The 23,001-nt window shown below is 43.2% G+C and overlaps 1 long non-coding RNA gene across 1 annotated transcript in view; it reads right to left on the bottom strand.

The window, feature by feature from the left end:
* Positions 1–2,706: 2,706 nt before the first annotated feature.
* The window catches only part of LOC138745262 (uncharacterized), a 43,438-nt gene continuing 23,143 nt past the window's right edge, over positions 2,707–23,001 (bottom strand). The window contains exons 2-3 of the long non-coding RNA XR_011346112.1: positions 10,039–10,180; positions 2,707–2,999 (exon numbers count right to left, since the gene is read on the bottom strand). This is a non-coding gene — a long non-coding RNA (uncharacterized lncRNA). The remainder of the gene's footprint in view (positions 3,000–10,038; positions 10,181–23,001) is intronic.

Below are 23,001 nucleotides of genomic sequence, written 5' to 3'. Positions count from 1 at the left end.
ACAGTATCCCATCAAGCCTAGAGTCTCTGTGTCAGCAATTCTCTGCTGACCACTGGCTGATGGCTTTGTGGTCAAATGTGTTTGTTTATGAAACCATTCCCAGGAAGGTGATGGGGCAAAGCCCTGCTGACTGGGACATTGTGCGGCACCAGGGCCAGACCAATCTTTCGCAACACCTCAGCCAGGTAGAACCTCAGCACATAGCGCCATTTGGTGCCCTTGCACTTTGGTTCCATGCACAGCCACACACAATGATGGCCATGCTTGTAACACCCTTGCCCCCATTGATTGACCACGTACATGGACCCCCACAAGAATAGGAAAACTGTTTTGAGAATTGCCAGGGTGGAGGTGTAGGGATGGGCCACACCTGCCCCACGTGCAGCAGTACTGAGAGTTCCTTGCACCTTGCAACTGATGATCAGGTTTTATCCGATTGACAGAGTTGGGCATCTTTGTGGTTCTCCCTGTCTCCTGGAGCTGGGGGTCTCTGTACTGCTCCACATCTCCTTGAGTTGGTGCTTTGTTCTCCACTAGCCCCACAAGACAACCAAGACCCTTGGATGGAGGGTAGAGGTGCAGAGAGATCAGTGAGAACATGGGTAGTTTCAACAGGGTGGGGTCCATGCAGGTACCTGATAACAGGAGGAAACCAAGGGGGAAGGAGAATGCAGGACATTCATTTGCAAGACATTGCGAGAGTGGATTCCTGGAACTCTTGAGGGGAGAAGGTCCTGATCGATCCATTGGTTGAGGTGGGCCAGGGTATAGATATGGCAGCTGTCTGGAATTGTCAGTGGGATACTGAGACTTGGGAGAGGAGGGAAAGGAGGGTGCAGTAGTGTTCTGACGAGAGAGTGCTGAGCGAGAGGTAACATGGGTGGAACCTCAAGGCAAGGGACCCCTGATTGTTTGCAGGGATGGGATTTGTAAATAGACTCAGATATCCAGCACAGAGCATCTTTGTCCCCCTGCCATCAGGAAGGAGATATGGAATAAAAGCAGGACAGCCAGGCAGCTTCTTCCCACAGGCCATGAGATTGACAAGGCAACATGAACTGATGGGAGCAAAGAATGAAAACGGGGAGAGGAATATGAACTGATTACAACTCAGCCAGCAGGAGAGAGGGGCCGATGGGCCTTATTCTGTGTTGTCTATCTGGACCAGCCTTTTGCATTCTAGCTTTAAAAAACTCAACCATTTTTTAATTTAATAATAACGGTACAGAATGAATCAAGAGACAAGATGTCTGTCCAGCAGCGAACGTCTAAGGCACTTCCTGAAACGGAGGCTCTGAAACCACGGGAGGTTCTGGCCGGAATGAGGCCCGACTTCTGCTAGATGGAGGAGAAAATAAGCAGCGATAATGTGGGGGAAGGGGTGGGGAGGGGAGGGGGTAGGGTTGGCTTCCTCCGTTCACATCCTTTTTCCTCCACCCCGTTCCATGTCCTGCGTAAACTTGTACTTCTCACTTTGTTCATTTGAGATTGGTCACAGTGTTTGAGCTACCGAAAGAAAATAGACACCCACACACACCGAGAGCAGTTCAGTTTATACAAAGGTTCATTACAAATTCAAAAGCTGATTTCAAACTACAATATGCAAACCCTTCCCAATTATATTTATCAATGCCTGGACTGGTCCCAACTGCCGAAGCGAGGCAACGACTGCACACTTGTAGTAGGTTGTCGGGCACCGGTAGCAGCTTCTCCACGTCCCTCGACTGGGACGTTAGCTGGACTCCAGAAATTCTTCTTCTTGCTGACAGATGTTGCCACCTCTCAGAGAGTCTCAAACTTCAGCAGCGGGACCATGGCTTATATTACCCAAAAACTGCTTACCCAAGCACCAATTCCCAGCACAGTAAGAAAGATAAGCGAGGAAGCTAGCATATTAGGCTTCGTTTGAATAACATAATTTTCAGCTTATCAATTTGAATACAATGGTTATTTTGCATCAAGGCTAGGCCTCTGACAGTCTGTGACCAAAACAAGCAGGAAGATTAAATGTTCTTGGTACACAGATGCCCTTTTGTCAGATAACTGCATCTCTGACCCCTTGGTAGAATTTAGCTTATGTCTGCTGATTGTAAAAAACAAGCAGGTTCTCAGCCTTGCAGAAGCAAAGTCTGCAAAAGGATAAAACACGGTTTAAATCTTCCATTACATTCTCCTCCCCATTCCCCTCCCCCTTCCCATTCCCCTACTCTTAACCCTAACCTTAACACTACCGATACCCCCTATCACTACTCCACGTCCCCTAACTCTATCTCTACCCCTATGCCGTCCCCTAACCCCAACCCTAATCCAACCCACCTTCTCCTAACCCTAACCCTAACCCCACCTCTACCTCCTACTCCTACCCCCTTCCCCTAAACCCAACACAAACCCACATCCCCGAACTCTAAACCTCACCCTAAACCTAGACCTAATCTGAGCCCATGTCTCCTAACCCTAACCATAATGCTACCTCTATCCCAGCCCTCTCTAACTCTAACTCTACCCACCTTCCCCAACCCAAACCTAAACACTACCCCTATCCCCTACACCTATCCCCTACACCTATCCCCTACACCTATCCCCTTCCCCTAACCATACCCCTCACCCACACCCACACCCGCAACCCTACCCCTTACTCCTACCCTTACCCCCTTCCATTACCCCCTTTCTCCTACCCTCTTCTCCTACCCCTCCTTCCCCTAGGTTAAGGTTGGAAGGGGAAAGGGGAGGGGGAAAGGGAGGTGGAGGAGGGCTGGGGTTAGGGCATAGGTGTGAGGGAAGGGCAAGGTGAGCGGGAGGGGGTTGGGATTGAGGAGGGGTAGAGGAGAAGTGGGGGGAAGTGGGTGAAGGGACATGGGAGGTGCAGGGAATGGGGTTGGCAGGGCCAGGGGGAGAAGAAGGGGAGGGATTCAGGACATCATGATGTTGTCCGACCTCTGTTCAGATGGGATGCGAGGTTCTTCTGGACTCGTGTCTTGTCTCTGAGATCGCTCCTTCACCTGGGAAGAGAAATATGGGTGATAGAGATGCTGTCTGCGATGCCTGATCACGATGACTTTGGAGGGTCCCAACTCTTCCCCCATCACCCCCCTCCCTACCCCTGCATATTAGGGCCTTTCCCCTTCCTCTGCTTTACCTGAGGAAGTGTGTTTTGGAGAAAAGCACGATCTATCTCTGCAGAACTCAGAGCACCGTGTCTCCATCAGGCAACACCCTGGTTCACCACGACATGACAGCAAGATGCTGGACAAATCATGGATGGATTGGTCGAATCCCTTCAGCTAACCCATATGAACCTACCCCACAATGATATTACCCTTCCCTCCCTCACACCAGTACCTTCTGTTTTTCTTTTATACCTGTCCCCATATTAAAATCATTTTCATGCCTTTTATGGACCAGCCTCTGCTACTACCCCTGGCAATGCATTCCAGGCACCCACTACTTTCTGTGTGAATAAAATGTACCCCTCACATCTTGCCTAAAGTTCCCTCCTCTCACCTTATTTAGACGCCCTCTGGTATTCTCGCACACAATATTCCAAGTGTGGTCTGACTCGAATTTTATACATCTGCAACATTACCTCTCAGTTCTTGAACTCAATCCCCTGACTCCTGAAGGCCAGCACACAATACACCATCTTAAACTCCCTCTCAATTTTCACAGCAACATTGAGCGATTTATGTAGCAGGATCTAAATATTTCTCTGTCCTGCACACTGTTCATAATCCTGTCACTAACCAAGTTCTCTGCCCTCACGTTCTTGTAATCCGCATTCAATAAAGAAATTGGTCTATATGAAGCTACTTTTAATGGGTCTCCAATCTTCTTTGGAATAACTGTTATTCGTGCCCTTGAAAATGACTCTGGAAATTAACCTGTACCAGTTGCTTGTTTAAGTATATCTGGATTTACAGGATTGAACTCCATCCTGGAGTCACTTCTCTCCAAACTAGATGACCTATGACAACCTTCTACACTGTCTACAACATCTCTACCTCTGTGTCAGCCCCTGACGTACCTACCCTTCCACTCCCATCATCATTCATAAAAATCACAAAGAGCAGGGGTCCCAGAGCAGATCCCTTTGGAGAGCCACTAGACATTGTTCCATCGACTACTACCCTCTGTTTTCTGCAGACAAGCCAATTCTGAATCCATACAGCCAAGGCTCCATGGATCCCATGCCTCCTGACGTTCTAAATGAGGCCACTGTGACGACCTTGTCAAGCACCTTACTAAAATCCACATGCAGTGCATACAGACCTTGACCTTCATCTATTTCCTTTGACACCTCCTCGAAATACTCAATTTGACTCGTGAAGCAGGACCTGCTCCTCACAAAACTATCCATGAGTTTCCCCAGCATGTTTGTGCATTGCCCTCGGCCCCAGCATCTGCAGACTTCCTGGCCAGTCCCTCCCTTACCCCTTCCCAGAGCTTCCGCATCCATTACAACATTAAGCATTGCTGCCCAGTACTGCCCAGAACAGACCTTTGTAAACGTTCTCCACAACCAACTAACCCTTACCCGTTCCACACCCATAACTATGGGTGGATTAAATATCCAATTAACTTCTTTCTGAAGTAATGTATCATGAATTTGATGTTGATTCCAATTTTGAATAACTTTTCATAATTCTCGATAAGCTCCTTTAAAGTTAGATCCATTATCAGAACATAATTCTTTTACTTGACCACGTCTAGGAATAAAACGCCAAAGAACATTAATAAAAGAGTCTGTATCAAGCAATGACGCTACTTCAATATGAATTGCTCTCATAGTCAAACATGTGAAAATAACTTCATATCATTTTTCAACACTTCGTCCTCACTTTACTTGCAAAGGACCAAAATAATCAACTTCCACGGATGTAAATGGGAATTCATCAGGTGAAACTCTGTCCTGTGGTAAATCTGCCATTTGTTGTTGTCCAGGTTTTCATTCTCTTTGTCAGTCACAAAGAGATGAAACCTCATGATTTCATTATTAATGTATTTAAGCACTGATGTTCTATCAGTCCAAAACACAGGATCTGCTAACTCCATCTGTAATTCTCTTCTTAACATAGCGTCCATTTTGCTCGCCATAGTAGCAGTAGTCAATTCCATTCAAGGTCTGGTGACTGACTTTAATGGAGCCACTCTGGCTTTTCCCATTATAAATCCACCATGTCCTCGCACTTGGTTATTTCACAGGACTCAGTAACTGACAGGATCAAAACCATCTTCACTTACATCAGAAAAATGGTGTAACTGAGCAAATGTGGCCACTCCAAAGTCTGTTAACTTCAAAACTTCCAAGTATTTGAAGATGCTCAATCCAATTTCTCCAATCTTGTGCGATGGATTCTGGATTAGTTTCATCCCATCCAAATTTTCTTCTGCACAAAACTGGTATTTGGCCGGCCTGACCATTAGGCCGAATTCGGCCAGTCGGGAGTAGAGGGTGTGCAGTTGAGACTTGTGTTGTGCCCAGTCTCTGCTGGTGACAAGAATGTCATCCAGATAAATGAACGCGAAATTCAAATCACTGTGCACCGTATCCATGAGGTGCTGGAAGGTCTGGGTGGTGTTCTTGAGCCTGAAAGGCATGCATAAAAATTCGAACAAGACGAAGGGGTTGATGATAGCTGCTTTGGGGATATCCTCGGGGTGCAACAGGATTTGCACCAGATCGACCTTGGAGAATACTCTCATGCCATGCAGATTGGCCGTAAAGTCCTGAAAGTGAGGGATGGGGTAACGGTCAGGTACTGTCGTGTCATTAAGCCGTCGAAAATCTCTGCAGCGGCACTAGCCACTGGAGGCTTTTGGGACCAGGTGGAGTGGCGAGCCCAAGGACTGTCGGAGCGATGAATGATCCCCAGTTCCTGCAGATGTGAGAACTCCTCTTTCGCTCTCTGGAGCTTATCCAGCGGGTTTAACAGTAATGTACGATAAACTGAGCAGACACTGTGACAAAAGGTTCACAGTTTGGAGAATATTTAACGGTGATATACGGTAGACATTGGCAGATACTGTGACACCGAGTTCACAGTAGCGAGAAGGTTTAACAGTAATGCACGATAAGCTGTGGTAGATACTGTGATACCAGGTACACAGTTGGAAGAAGGTTTTACAGTGATGTAATCTTAACTGTGGCATATCAAGTGACACCAGGTTCACATTGGGGAGAAGTTTATGGTGATGTACAGAAGACTGATGCAGATATGGTGACACTACATTCACAATGAGGAGAAGGTATATCACTGATGTACAATAAACTGTGGAATATACTGTGATGTACAATAAATGGTGGCAAAAACAGTGAAAAATGGGTCAATGTGGGGAGAATTTTAATGGTGATGTACAGTCGACTTTGGCAGATACTATGACACCGTGTTCACAGTACTGAGAAAGTTTAACAGAGATGTATGGAAGAATAAGGCAGATTCTGTGACTCCAGGTTTACAGTAGTGAGAAGGTTTAAAAATGATGTACAATAAATGTGGCAGATTCTGTGAAACCTGGTTCACAGTGGGGAGGAGGTTAATGGTGATGTACACTAAACTGTGGCAGATAGAGTAACACCAGGCTCACATTGAGGAGAAGGTTTACTGGTGATGTACGGTAAACTTTGGCAGATACAGTAAAACCAGTCTCACAATGGGGATAAAGTTTAATGGTGATGTGTGGTAAACTTAGGCTGATACTTTAACACTAGGTTAACAGGGGGAGAAGGTTTAACATTGATGAATGGTAGACTGAGGCAGAAACTGAGAGACAGCATTCACAGTAATGTGAAGGTTTAACAGTGATTTACTATAAACTGTGTCAGATACTGTGACAAGATGGCACAGAGGGTAGATGGGTGGTTCCACCCTTCCCCAGTTAGACTATTAAATGCTCGATTTTAAAAGTTGTAAAAGTGATTTAAAATACTGATAAAAAAAACTGAAATAGTGGAGGATTGAAATGGCTGCAAATGTGAAAAAATCGAAAACTCAGTTTCAGAAGAAATTACCTTACAAATGTGTTGAAGAATTGAGGCCGAGTTCAAGTTGAAGCAACGGAGTCATCGACTGGAGTCCCCAAGTCTCAGAGGACTCCTGCCCGGCTTCTGCAATCGCAAGATGGCACCAGCTCAGCGATGATTTTGGCAGTTTCGACTCGTGCGCTCATGAACACAGGCGTGAGTGTGGGCCAGCTGAGCGAGGACAGGCCCGTGATCCTGCAGCATTGCCTGGTGGTCCCGGGGAGTGCAATGTAGCATCAGAAGATGCACCTGCGCAGTCGGTGCCCTACTGGGCATGCAAAGTGTGTTGAGGGTCCACGAACCTTTGGAGACGATGTGGGCTGTGGGGGAGCCTGAGCGACAGTGAGCTGATGAGGTCGGCACGCTGTTGTCGGGTGACCAGACCCGCAACCATACTGGAAGAGGACTTACTGCTTTGGAGGAAGAAGAGAGCCGTCAGCCTCAAATGGAGGTGATGGATCCTGGACTGGATTCTGTGTTTCCTATTCTGGAAGGGATTGCTCAGCTCATGGAAGATATGTCAAATATATCAATGCAGATGACTCATCAGATGACTCAAGGATTTTCAGAAATGAAATCTAAAATGAACACTGTGTGTGAAGAAATAACTTTTATGAAGCAAAATATTAATGTAGTTAAGAGTGATGTTACGAGATGGACACGATCAGTGGATACTGTGCAAGATCATTTTAAAAAGATTGAGGAGGCTTTCTTGAATGCAAGAGTCAAATGGAGTGTAATAGAGAAAAAATGGAAATAGTGTAAGATCCTTTTGTAGATTGGGGGATTCAGAAGAAGGAATTATTGAAGAAGTTTGGCTCATTAGAAAACCAAAGTCGTAGAAATAATGTTAAGATAGTAGGTCTTCCGGAAGATATGCAAGGTTCGGATCTGGTGAAGGTTTTGAAGAAATGGATCCCAGAAGTGTAGGGCAGGTAATTCGTTCCAGATGAACTGGAATTAGATCGAGCGAACAGAGCATTAAGGAAGAAACCGTTTCCAGGCCAATTACCACGAGCAGTTTTGATTCGCTGTTTTAAATATCAAGACAGAGAGATGATCCTCCGATTGGTGGTGCAGAAAACACGGCAAAATCAGGCTCCACTGATGGTTCAAAATAATAGGGTTTTTTTAATGCAGATCTGAGTCAAGAGATTATCAGAAGAGACCGAGAATTTAATTCAGCCTAAGAAGTACTGTGGCGAAAGGGATATAAATTTGCTTTTCATCATGCGGCAGTATTGAAAGATTTTTATGGGAATTTTCAATCTCAGTTTTTTGAGAATGACCACGATGCTTTATTATTTGCTAATTCATTGCCAGATGGACGAGGAAATGGGCGATCGTCACCATTGTCACCGAAGGGAAGGGTCAATGGGAATGGAAATGGGAAGATTGGAAAATATGGAAAGAATGGGAAAAAAGTTGAATTGACGCAGTCTTCTCGATATTGAAGATCCGGAACAATCAGTGGGACTGGAATCACTGGGTTGAATGTTTTTGTTTCAGGACTTTGTGAAAGTCTGACTGGGGGTGGGTGACACTGAGTCCTTTAGTCACCTGCCACTTGTGCACTTCACCACACCCAGATTTTTAGGGGGCTACTACTTTTGAGTAGCTTGTTTTGGGATTGATTTTTCTCTTTTTTTTGGAATTTTAAAATAGGTGGGGATTAGAATACAGAGAGACTTAGAAGGGGAGTATTATTTTATAGTAGGATTCACATTTGTGAGAAGGTTTAACAGTGATATACCCATGAACTGCATCAGATACTGTGTCACAGGGTGCACAGTGGGGAGGAGGTTTATCAGTGATGTATGTTAGACTGAGTCCAATGCTGTGACACCAAGTTCATAGTAGTGAGAAGGTGTAACGGTGATGTCCGGTAGACTGAGGCAGATACTGTGACACCAGGTTCACATTGGGGAGAAGGTTTAACGGTGATATACTGTATATTGAGATATCTACCATGACACCAGGTTCACAGTGGGGAGAAGGTTTAACGGTGATGGACGGTAGACTGAGGCAGATTCTATTACACCAGGATCACGGGTGGGGGGGGGAGAAAGTTTTTCGTTGATGTACGATAGACTGAGGCAGAAACTTTGAGACAGGATTCAAATTCGTGCGAAGGTTTAATATTGATGTACGATTAACTGTGTCAGATACTTTGACATCAGGTTCATATTGGGGAGAAGGTTTAACGGTGATGTTCAGTCAAGGGAGGCAGATACTGAGACACCAGGCTCATTGTATTGTTCATTTATTTTAATTACAACATTTAATTTATATCTCCATTTTTTTGTGGCAACTTCCAAACATTCCATAAACTTCTATTCTAATCAGATTTTGTTCATTTCTTCTTCTTTGGCTTGGCTTCGCGGACGAAGATTTATGGAGGGGGTAAAAAGTCCACGTCAGCTGCAGGCTCGTTTGTGGCTGACAAGTCCGATGCGGGACAGGCAGACACGATTGCAGCGGTTGCAAGGGAAAATTGGTTGGTTGGGGTTGGGTGTTGGGTTTTTCCTCCTTTGCCTTTTGTCAGTGAGGTGGGCTCTGCGGTCTTCTTCAAAGGAGGTTGCTGCCCGCCAAACTGTGAGGCGCCAAGATGCACGGTTTGAGGCGTTATCAGCCCACTGGCGGTGGTCAATGTGGCAGTCACCAAGAGATTTCTTTAGGCAGTCCTTGTACCTTTTCTTTGGTGCACCTCTGTCACGGTGGCCAGTGGAGAGCTCGCCATATAACACGATCTTGGGAAGGCGATGGTCCTCCATTCTGGAGACGTGACCCATCCAGCGCAGCTGGATCTTCAGCAGCATGGACTCGATGCTGTCGACCTCTGCCATCTCGAGTACTTCGACATTAGGGATGTAAGCGCTCCAATGGATGTTGAGGATGGAGCGGAGACAACGCTGGTGGAAGCGTTCTAGGAGCCGTAGGTGGTGCCGGTAGAGGACCCATGATTAAAAACCCAAATCATTTGGTCTCTTAAGTATGCTGTACAAAATTAAATTCTTTACCTGGGTTTGGTTCAACAGCACTTCAGTCTGCTTCATTATTTTTTCAGACCCTCGTTTTGTGCTTTCTTCTTTCCCCAGTTGATTCTCCAAATGGGCATCCAACCTCTGTCTTCTCAGCTTGACCCAACGTCTCCTCTGTTAACTTAAGCAAACCAAGGAGACCAAAGTTAAAATTTTCACATTGGCATTTTCAAACACAAAAATGACGCTGTGATTTGCTGTTTCACATCATAATCCCACTTGCTAAACTTGCAAGCAACTGCACTGCATCCTACAGCTGGAAAATTGCAAGCGAACTGCTTGGTTAAAGCAAAGATTCCACCCAGTCACCTGATTAAAGGCCTCCAAGTTAACAACAGATAGCAACCTGAAAGTTAAATACAAAGATCTGCATCAGGAAGATTAATGGGGTTTTTAAATAAATCATTTCCACTATTGAAAGAAAACTCCTCAGGGAACACCAGGCTCTTGTTGAACAATTCCTGTTGTATTCCTCAAAATGATTTGAATCTTGATTTCAAGCAGAGTCATTTGGTGAGATTGTTGGTCCAGAACAAACCCTGCCCACACACTCCCTTAAATACCTGCAAAGTCCTGGTTCAGCTCTGCTCCACGCTAAAGCGATCAGAGCTTTTCCGAAGAGATAACAGACTTCAGATGCTGATACGTTGAGTCACAAACACCCTAATACTTCCCTGAACAACACACCTCTCTCTGAAAACCAACAAGAACCTTCCTGAACAGTAATTATTTACCTTTCGAGCACCAAACCTGTGAACATTATATTTGATAAATTCTGTGCACAGTAGAAGAATGGCCTGCAACCAGTGAACTTGGATTAATGAGAAGTGAGATTGGACTGTGAACCAAAGAACTTTTCTGAACTTACACACACGTGCACTTAGAATTAGATGGGGGGAAAGTTGGGTAAAGTCAGTTAAAGTAATAAAATAGTGATAAGTTAAAGTGTTATTCCATTTTCATCTTGAAAGATAATTAAAATCAGCTTTTGTTTAAGTCACCATTTGTCTTGGTGAATATCTATTGCTGCTGGGTTTTGGGATCCTCTGGACTCGTAACACAGCACCAAGCTTCAGAACAACCCTAATGCTTTAGGTTATGACAATGGTCCATAAATGGGTCCCAGCATCTGTTGAAAGTTATTAATTGACTCTTCTATAATTTTTGTAAATATTAACAAGACATAATATCATTTAACTGTTGTGTTTGTGTCGTTGGAGAATTCGCTTTCCATTCAATCAGAATTAGAGTTTTGGGTACCGTGTTTGAGAAAAGATGTGCTGGAGTTGGAGAAGGTCAGAGATGATTTACTGGAATGATATCAGGAATGAAAGGGTGAGTATATGAGGAACAATTGTCGACTCTTCGACTGTACTAGTTGGAGTACAGAAGGATAAGAGGGTCCTCAGAGGCATTTCAAATGCTGGAAGGCTTGGGCAGATTACATATGGCAAAGATGTTTCCCATGGTAGGGGATTCTAGGACAGGAGAGCATAATTTCAGGATAAAAGGGTGTCAATTTAAAACAAATGTGGAAAAATTGATTTTGTCAGTGGTCGTGAAACCCATGTGAGATCATTGGGTGTATTTAAGGCAGAGATTGACAGGTATTTGATTAGTCAAGGAATCAAGGGTTATGGGGAGAAAGCTGGGGAGTGGGGGTGAGTGGAAGAATGGTGGAACAGACTCGACGGGCCTACTTCTGCTCCTATATCTTGTGATCTATATCCTGCTGGAGACCTAGACAACCCTCCTCTTGTATTCCCTTCTTAGAAAGCATTCTGCATTGTGGGTTTATGTCACGTGAACCCATTTCCAATTGAATCCCATGTTACAAGTAACCCAATGCAAATTCTGCATTGAGAGGACTGCAGCTTATTCATTTTAAAAATTGTTATGGAGCAGCTCAAATGAGATTTCTTGCTTCTTTTTTTGAAAGGGTTAAAATAGAATCAAATAAAATAGGAGAGGGAAAAGCAGAAGAATTTATATACAAGTGGGAATCGAAATTAATGGTTGGTGATAAAGATACACAATTGTTGAAACATTTGATTAATATATGGAATAAAATAAATGATGAAATTGGTGTAAGTGGATGTACATCACCCAGAATGGCTTTGATTCAAAATCCTCATATCTTTTTTAAAGGATCATCAATTTCTGGATAGCGGGTTTCGTAAGGGGATTATAAATGTTGAAGATTGTTATGAAAGGGGACAATTAATGTCATTTGAGCAACTGAGAAATAAATATCGTATAACTCATCACAATCTTTTTTGCTCTTTCCAACTAAGAGCATATTTGAAGGATAAGTTAGGACCAACCATGTTGTACTGAAATAGAAATTCCTTATAAGAGGAATTGTTAAAAATAAATTATTTGATGATATCCTCTTTATTACAAGTAGGAACTTTTAAATGAGGAGTTCATAAGTTGAGACAAAGGTGGGAAATGGATCTGAATAATTTAATTGATTGGCAAATATGGGGAGATCCATAAATTAATTCAGTATAATTGTTTTTACATCAGTCATGTAGCAGATGTCAGCAAGGATTTTATCTGAAAGCTGCACCTGGAGTCAGGTGACTCAGGCTGTTGGATTTGAAAAGCTCCTCAGGAAGCTGATTTGGCAAAAGAGATCACATGATCCAGGGGAGTTGTATTAATTCACTTCAACTCAGCAGTCTGGAACTATTGACCAGAGTTCCACACTGCAGCAGTGAGGAAGGAATTCACAACTAGTTTTTCTTCTACAGTGACTTCTTACACCAATGAAATTGATTAGAATAAAATCAGAATTATCAGATCAATGTTTTAGGTGTGGTGAAGATGTCGCAACTTTCTTGCATTCAACTTAGCTTTGTCCTAATGTGAGATCTTTTTGGGGAGAATTACAAATTTTTTGGAACAAGTTACAGGAGATGTTTTCCAGCAGAATCTGACCTTATCTTTATTACAAAATATTGAAGGAACAAGGCCCAAATTAAATCTATTAATATATCAATGGAAATTTGTTAAATTAACATTAGCAGTGATGAGGACATGTATTGCACTTACTTGGAAATCAGATATATATATTTTTTTAGGGATGGCAAGATGACATGCAAAAATTCAAACTTGTATTCCTTTGGAAAAAATTACATATAGCTTGAGAAATATGCTTTTGCAAATTTGGCACCTGAATATTCAAATATCAGGCTTCAATTTGTAATAATTCCCTTTCCATCCCTCTAGACATGTGAGATTCTCCTCTTAGTTACATTTTTTAAATTTAGATTTGTTAGATTTCCTCACCACCGTGAACTCTGGGGAAGCGGACGACTAATGCAGAGCACCAGAAAACATAAAGACCACACCCCACCAACATCTCAGAAGCAGAGGATTCAATCCACGGGTCAGTGTCCAAGGAAGCAGACCAGTGAGGGGTTTTGCAGCTGAAGGACCCACATAGGTGGCAGGCTGTTGGTGACTTGAGGAGAGGAACCCACGCAGGCTGCGGGCTTCTGGACAAAGCAGTCAAGGAACTCACAACAGGCTGTAGATTGCTAGAGACTGGGTCAAAACTGGCTAAAAGGGTGTCAGGTATCAGACCTGGGATACGAGTGAGTGCTAAATGGTTCCTAATTATGTCAGATGTTCAAAACTGGAGCTCACATTGCCAATGACTTGGATTGGTCTGTGAGCATTGAAAGACAATCCACAGACCCTCAGTGACTTGGCCCAGGGTTTGGGGTGGTGGGGGTGGTGGGTAGCACTCAGTCTTTCTCTGACCGTAAGAGGCATTTCAGTCAATTTCTGCCAGACGTGAGTCTGTCTGTCTGACAGCAGGAAAAAAGCAATTTTGTGTGATATGACACTTTTTAATTACATGACAGTAAATTGTCTCCTGAAATAGAGAGAGAGGTTCAAGTTTCAAACTATTACAAACTACACTCACCAGAGCCAACTGGATTATACCTCTTCCCACTTTTTTTTTTGCAAGGACACCATTGATTTTATCACAGCTCTTCTGCTGCTTCTGTCCTGTGACAGATTATATATTTTACATTGTATATAGAGATGTTTTTGAAAGAGATGGATTGGAGGAGTCGTTTAGGTCACAAACAAACACATACACTTCACAAAACAGATCTTATTTAAAACGCAAGAGCTTTGCTGAGAGTGAGTCATTCAGGCGCCGATAGCCTTTGCAAAGATAAAACAAGGAGGCTGTTTTGCTAAAGAATTTCAAAAGCAGGTGTAAATAGATTATTGTTTTTAAAGCAACAGATGAATGGACTCAGTAATTTGGGTCTGGTGCAGTATCTGGCTGGTTCCAGTTTGCTGTTCTAAGAAGGTCATGTGGTTTTGCAAGCAGAGAGGAGAGACCAAATAGGCTTTTTCTAAAAAAGAGAGAGAGAGAGAGAGAGAGAGAGAGAGAGAGAGAGAGAGATGGCAAGCTGGCATCTTGTTTTGAAGACTGGTTGTGAGTTCTCAGTTCAGCCGGTTGAAAAACTTTGTTGTCCATACAAGAGGAAATGGCTGGCTAGAAATGATGTTTCACCTGAAATAAGGGAAACAAAAGGAAATCAATTGTGACCTGCAGAAGAGGTTATCATTTGGAAAACCCTGATGGGTCAAGTTTCTTTGGCAAGACACCAAAGTGGCTGATCAGAGGGAATCACTTTATGTGTGTCCAATGTGCATGAAATCCCTCTCTGAAACCAACAAAAACCTTCCTGGAGGGTATACATTTACTTCTTAGCACCAGAGCTTGGTGAAAATTCATAAATGTTGAATTCTGTGCACAGTATAAGAATTGATAGATGCCGGTGAACTTGGAGTTGTGTCAAAGAACTTTATGCACATTAAATACACCTGCACTTAAAATTAGAAGGCGGTAATGGAAGGCTGTTAAATTAATAGTGATAAGTTAAAGTTTGATCCTGTTTGTTTTTCTGTTTAAAGAAAATTAAAACCAATGTTTGTTTTAGAATGAATGGTGTTATTGTTCAAAATCTGCCTGTGATCGAAAGTATTCTTGGACTGAATAGACATCTGGGCCAAATGGCTATTTAAGGACAATCTGTACATGATTGTACATCCTAAAGTACAATGACTACTTCTATCCACTAAAGATTGTTAAAGAGCAAGAATAGACAATACAATCACATAAAATTCCCATCCATACAGCACACGTATTAATACACAAAACAATCACACCTCCTCATTGGTCATGAAGTGCCTACACTTCCCAAGGAGGCTGAGGAGGTCAAGGCCAACGGCTCTCATCCTGAGATTTTACAGGAGCGCAGTTGAGTCTCCTGTCTGGTTGCACCATTGGATGATCTAGTTGCTGTTAAGCATCAGACAGGAATGATGCAGAGTTGTGAGGATCACTGGGCTCTCCCTTTTTCTGTAGATGACATTTACTGGGAGTGTTGTTCAAATTGCGCTCAAGGAATAGTGCAAAGACCATTTTGATCTAGTGAACAGCATCTTTAACCACGTACATCATCAAAAAGAGGTCTTACAGGCTGGGGAATAGCTTCTTCCCACAGGCTGTTAGATGGATGAAAAGTATCCTGTAAGTGTGATAATCCTCCCAAATATTAATATATGTAGCGGCTACTTCGATAGAGCTATGAAAAGCAACACACACACACACACACACACACACACACACACACACACACACACACACACACACACACACACACACACACACACACACACACACACACATACCAGGTTAGTCAACACAAGACTGCTTTATTCAGTCTTTACAGGCTTCTTCTATTTACAGCATGTCCCGGGCTCTATGGGTCAAGATGGGACATCATTATGAGTTAGCTGCAGATCCACGGGACCACAGGTTTAAAGTAAGCCCTTTGAGTGTCCCGCACCTTCCAGCAGGGGAAATCACAGATCAACGTGCCGTTCCTCGGCACACAGCACCACGTGCATGCGGTCAATTAAATGGATGAGTACCCAGCTGTCTGCCTTATGATTTCATGTGCCCACCAAAGAACCTTGCCCAGTCGGCCCGCTTCACAGCTGCTACACCCCCAGAACCGTCGCCAGAAAGAAAAACACCAGCTGCATGCAACTTAGGTGGACACCCTCATCTTTTGGGATGGGGGCACTGAATGGGTGAAGCGGATTCCACATGGGCAGGCTTATGTCTGTCCAAACTAAACAGCTGCGAATGTCCCCCAATGTCAAAAGTATACTCAAATCCATCCTTCTTCACCACGCAGAAAAGGCTCTCATACGGTCGTTGTAACAACACTCCTGTGTACTGTCTGTGCACAAAAACAAAATCAGCGTCCAGGAGTTGTGGGGCACATTCTGTTAAGGGGATCAAAGCCAGTGGGTAGGAAAAGCTTTGCTGATCGTGATACCATGTCGAAGCTGCCGAAGGATATTCAGATCAGAGTTGGTTGTGAAATGAATGTCCCATGAAACTGTTAGGACCAGACCATAAACCATCTCTGCGGACAACACAGACATATCTTACTTTTGAGCTGTGTGCACTCCAAAAGAACGCATGGCAACTCATCAACCTAATTGGGACCAGTGAGTCAGGCCTTAAAAGTGGACTTCAGTTGCCAGTGGGAACGTGGGTGAATTGTTTTCCGCGGACGGAATTAATGTGGGAAAACCAAATCTAGCCATCCAGTTGACGATGAATGCTCTGGCCCTTGTCTCAGTGTCACTGGATGGCAACGGGACGGCCTCTGGCCAGCACGTGAAATGTTCTACAACTGTTAGAATGTATCTCATGTTTTCAGATTCTGGCAATGGTCCAAGCAGGTCTACATGCACGTGTTCCAACTGTCTGCATTCCGTCGGGAAATGTTGAAGAGGTGCCTTAGTGTGGCACTGAATTTTGGCAGTCTGGCAGGAGGTACATGTGCAAACCCATTGCACAACGCATTTTCTCAGTCCATGCTATACATATTTATTTGACATGAGCTTGACAGATGTTCTGATGGATGGATGAGATAAGCTGTGTATCTGGTCAATAAGGTGTTTCCTCCAAGATGCAGGAAACATTGGTCTAATGTAGCCCAAAGACATGTCACAACGTAAGGTTGGACACCCAGTTGTGCTGCCCTCTGCTGTATGTCCAGGTTAGTAATGGCCGTACTGTATGCCTGAACATCGGGGTCCATTGCCTGGACACTGGCTAATTCAGAAATATCAATGTCACCCTGAATATGATATATAGTCGGTCTGGACAGCATATTCGTGATGCCATTGTTTTTACCAGATGTTATCCAAGTAGATCGTAGGGAACTCTAAATCTCTGCCCAAACTGTCTATAACCCGCTGGCAGGTTTGAACACCATTCTTCAACTCAAGTGGCATCCTAAGACATTCAAAAAGACCAGAAGGGGTAATAATCACCGTTTTAGGAATGTCTTCCTTGTGGATGGGATCTGATGGTATCTCATGACAAGATCAACCTTGGAGAAAGCACAGAAATTGTGAAGATGGGAGGCAAAATCTTGCATATGAGGGACGTTAAGACAGTGGGTCTTAACCAGAGATATGGTCCGCTGGGCTTCATAAATCATAGCATAGACTAGAGTATAGCTGGAAAGTGATGCTGCAACTGTTTAAGGCATTGGTGAGGCCAGGTTTAGAGAATTGTTTTCAGTTCCGGTCTCCAAATATAGGAATGAAATAGATAAGGTGGAGAGGGTGCAGAAAGGATTTATAAAAATGTTACGTGGCTTACAACATCTCGAGTACAGATAAAGATTAAGGAGACAGTGACTTTATTCATTGGAACGTAGATGGATGAAGGAAGTTATGATAGAGGTAGTCAAAATTATGAAAGGAATAGATAGACTAGACGAGAGTAGACTCTTTCCCCTGAGGGCAGGGGAGGTTGGAACAAGAGGGCATGAGTTCAAGGTAAGGGTGCAAAACTTTAGGAGGAATGTTAGAGGATGTTTCTTCACTCAGAGAGTGGTGGCAGAATGGAATGATCTTCCAGAAGGGATCATTGCGGCAGGGTCCTTTCTGTCATTTAAGTGAAGGTTGGATGTGTACATGGATATGAGGGGGTTGGAGGGATATGGCCAGAGTGTTGAGGGGAAAAATAGTGGAGTTGTTCATGTGAACTGGCACAGACTCGAAGGGCCGACGTGGCCTGTTTCCGTGCTGTAAACTGTTCTATGGTTATATGTGCTGGGCTCCACGGGACAAGGTGGGACATCATTAAGAATTTGCTGCCGGCAGGTTTGAATTAAGCCCCGCGATTATCCCATGCTTTTCGGCAGGAGACTCCAAAATTCGAAAAGATGAATTAACTATTTCCATGAACCCTCCACTTTTACGTCTATTTTTCTAAATCCATTCCATAATCTAGACATCTTTACTTAACCCAACCCACATTTCTTCTCCCATTCAAATCACTCAGTAATACACCAAGGAGGTAAAATAAAAACTCAATGCTGGAAATACTCAGCGGGTCATCTACTGGAAAAATAATCGGATTTTTCTTTATATAAAAAAAATAATTCCTAGCTACAGGAAGGGTATTAGTTAGATTGAAAGAGTGCAGAGAAGATTTACTAAGAAGCTGCCAGATCTTCAGGAGTTGAGCTACAGGGAAAGGTTGAACAGGTTGGGACTTTATTCCTTGGAGTGTCGAAAAATGTGTAAGAGATTGCTTAAAGTGGAATATGAATGAGAAAAAAGGCTGAGAAAGACTGCAGTGGACCCAATTGTGAAGGAAATATTTTGCCTGAGAAAAATTGTCATTGGCCCATTTCCTCTGGAGATATGAAACCGCGCACAGAACAAGTCAATGACGTACAATTAAAAGAGTGGTTTTCAAACTTTTTCTTTCCAATTACATTCCACCTTAAGTAATCCCTTACTAACAGAGCACTTCTGGCACAGGGATTAAGTGGAATATGATCCGGGGGGTGGGGGTGTGGAGGAGGAGTTTGAAAATCACTGCTCGAGATGAAAATGTTTCTCCATTTCAGTTTTAAGCAGACATCCTTTTATTCTAAGGTTGTGCCCACTGGTCCTAAACTCTCCCACTACTGGCCAAATCCTCTCTATCCAGCTCTTTCACTATTCATCAGATTTCAATGAGGTCCTGCCTCATTATTCTAAACTCAGGCGAGTATAGGCCCAGAACCATCAAATGCTCCGCAAACATTATTCCGCTCATCCCCAGGATCATTCTTGTAAACCACCTCTGGCCCATCACATCCTCTATTAGAAATGGGGCCTAAAATTGCTCACAACACTTACGAGATCAGGACAACCAGAAGGTGGTCACGTGAGGGAATACAGCTGCAGGCCTGCCTAGAGTTTGTGGATTGGATGGTGTTCAAGGAGTCAGCTGAGGGGAGGTGGGGTGGGGGGTCGTGGAAAGATGGCATCAGAAAATGACGTGAGAAGACACCTCTCCCTGACTGAACTATTCAATACTCGAACTGTAGTGAATTTTTTGACTTTATCAATGTTTTGAACATTAATTTACTACTGTAGGATTCTGGAAATGAAGAAAGGAAAACAGCAGTGTTGGGCACTGACAGTTGCCCTAAAAATCAAAAAGACAAAGACTAAGGGGAGCGATAGGCTTTATTACATACAAGACTGCAGGCCCGCGTGCAAGCTAGGTAAGTGAAGGGATGGAAGAGGTGGCTCGACCTTTATGGCCTGGGTCACAGGGGAGGAGTCCAGGGAGGAGTCTCGGAGAGGATGTCATCAGGAGGGTGGGCCAGCCCATGCCTATACTGGTCAGTTCATACAATACCATTTCATTACCAGCAACTTAGAAAAAAACCTAGGTTTTCAACCTGTGAAAAGTGCAGAAGAAGCAAGGCCGACCTTCCAGAAGGAACCTCAGGAGCAGTTAGAGATAGATCCAAATCCTCAACGTGGAACCCAAGAGAAGCTGGAAGAAATGTCTGCATCCTCTGCGCCTCCAGAGACGCAAGATATCACCAAGATCTTTGGCCTGGGGGTGGGCCAGGAGAGTGAGCGTGGAATCCAACCCAAGCCTGGCTTGACTAAGGAGAGCAGGGGGGTGGGTGCTCGAATGTGAGCACGAGTTCGCGGGAAGGCGACTGACTGTATGCAGCGGCCCATCTGAAGATGCTCCTCTGGTGCTACTGAGCTTCTCAGCATGGATGGATGTTCTCACATGCAGGAAATCTGCAGTAGGGCTGCCAGGTATGAGGTGGAGGAGGACAACTCAGAAATTCGAGAAGAAGAAGAGCAAGAATGACTATTTGCTGCAGTTGGACTCACTGAAGGAAGGCCTTAAGCTTTAAGAACATCTCCTTCTCCAATGAAAGCTGTTGTTTAACCACAGACACCTTCCCCAGTCTTCAAGGCCCCTGCAACAGGGATGGAAGTCAACTTCATGTCTATAGAACTGATCCAACCAAATGAAAAGATTATGTCTTCTATGACCTTAAATTTTGAAACTTTAAATGATCAATTTGCTGCTATAAAGGAAATAATGGCTGGTATGTGTGAAGAAATTACATTTATTCAAGTTGATATTAATAAGAGTTTAACAGCAGTGGACACTGGACAAGATCAATTTAAGAAGATAGAAGACATTTTTATTGACTGTAAGGACCGTGTGGGCCATTATGCAGAGAGAATGGATCATATTGAGGATTTGTTTACAGGCTTGGATGTCCAGAAGAGAGATTTGTTAAAAAACATTGATTCGTTAGAAAATCAAAGTTGTCGTAATAATATTAAGATAGTTGGTCTGCCGGAAGATATTGATGGTTCAGATCCTGTAAAATTTTTTCTGTAAATGGATTCCAGAGATGTTGGGAGTCGAGTCTTTTTAGATAGGGCTCATAGGGTGTGAAGGAGAAAACCTTTTCTGGGTCAAATGTCAAGAGCAGTTCTTTTAAGATGTTTGTGATATCAGGATAGAGAAATTATATTGCGGCTTGCAGTTCAGAAAGCTCACCTTGATCAAAGCCCTACGATGGTTCAAGGCAATAGGGTTTTATTTTATGCTGATTTAAGTCAGGAGATTATTAAGTGACAGAAAGAGTTTAATCTGGTCCAAGCAGGGCTGTGGAAGAAAGGGTATAAGTTTACTTTTCGGTGTCCGACGATATTTAAGGTGAATTATGGGCCAGATCAGTCTCAATGTTTTGAGAGTCCTTATGGTGCATTATCTTTTGCAAATTCCTTCCCAGATTTGAAGGAATTGATGGAGAAAATGTCCGAGGATGAGATTGGGAAGGGAACGGGAAAAAGAAGTTGGAATCAGAATTGGTGAGTGATATTGAAGATGAAGCTCAAGCTCAATGTGGGTGTTACCATTGGGATGTTTTAATGTTCGGTTGGGGGGTGGTGATTGACTCTGCTACTTCTAAAGCCAACTGCCACTTGTGGCATTAACTGCAGCTGGACCACAGAGGGGGGTCCGACTTTTGTACTTGTAGATTTTTACATTGTTTACAGGGGTTTCTTATTGTTTGAAAGGGGGGGTGGGTTAGGATTTTTAAAATATGTAATTGCTCTGTGAAGTGCCAATCTCAAGAGGAAATTAAGTTATGGCTCACTTAAATTTTGTGACCTTCAATGTTAAAGGACTTAATAATCAGATGAAAAGGAAGTGAATATTGGCATATATAAAGAAAATGACGGTTGATGTTGCCTTTTTGCAAGAAACTCGTTTGTCTGAGAAAGAACATATGAAATTGATGAGAGATTGGGTAGGACATGTTTTTGCATCTTCATTTAATTCGAAAGCTAGAGGTGAGTTGCAACTTTGGTTCAGAAGAAGATACCGTTTCAGTTGGAATCATTCTCTGCCACATTGGGTAGAGAGCTGTTGGTGAATTGTAAAATTTTTGCTGAAGCATGGACTTTGATGAATGTTTATCCACCCAATGAAAATAATGAAGACGCGATTTCTGAAACTTTTTGGAATCTGGGTCAAGCTAATGAAAATATTTTGGTTGGTGGGGATTTTAATTGTGTGTTGGATACATTTCCAAAAACTGTACAAAGAACCAAAATAGCTAAATGGATGTAAGACTCAATGAAAGATTTGAATTTGGTGGAAATGTGGAGGGAGTTAATTCTGACAGAAAAAGTCTTTTATTTTTATTCACCTAGACATGATCCTTTTTTGAGAATCGACTTTTGCTTAATGTCAGCACAATTACAGGGTAGATTTATACATGCAGAGTATAAGAGTAGGAATTGTCTGATCATTCCTCATTGTTAAGTAGAAGTACACAATCCTTTTACCAAACATGAGCAAGTGGGGAGAGAGATGGGAGCGCGAGTCAGGCGGGCGAGGGGTGGGGGGAAAATGGCAGTGTGACTGAAAGGGAGTGGGGGTGGATACAGCAGCATAATTTGGGTGGGCTTAAATCTGGCTTTCCAAAATCCAGAAAAATCTGAAATACAGAACACAGTGACCCACCCCCCCCACAAAGGGTTGTGGATAAAGGATTGTGCACCTGCACATGTTCTGGTTTGCATAATGTAGAGACCCTTATCGGTGAAGGTTTAATGGGATGTTATTGAAGCAACCAAAGTTTGTAAGTTATATCAAAGACCATATTCAGACTTATTTGCCAATTAATACATATTCAGTCCAAAGTAAATTTGTTTTGTGGGATGCTTCAAACGCTTATTGAAGAGGTGTGATAATCAATTATACTGCAAGAATTAAGACACAGTATTTGGCGGAGAGCCAACATTTGGAGAAGGATATAACAATGTTGGAAAAGCAATTCCAATGAAATTTGACTGTGGATAAAAATAGTTTTTTGATTCAGTTCAAACTGTTATAATATAATGCAAACATATAAATATGAAAAATTAATACAATGATCCAAATAGCGTTACTATGAGTAAGGAGAAAGAGCGCATAAGGTTTTCGCTCGGCAATTAAAGACTGAACAGGCATCAAGGACAATAAATGCGATGAGATAA

This window comes from Narcine bancroftii, chromosome 11, assembly GCF_036971445.1.
Source record: "Narcine bancroftii isolate sNarBan1 chromosome 11, sNarBan1.hap1, whole genome shotgun sequence".
NCBI classification, from domain to species: Eukaryota; Metazoa; Chordata; class Chondrichthyes; order Torpediniformes; family Narcinidae; genus Narcine; species Narcine bancroftii.
The sequence above is the reverse complement of the archived record's forward strand: the minus strand, read 5'-3'. Positions and strand labels throughout refer to the sequence as shown.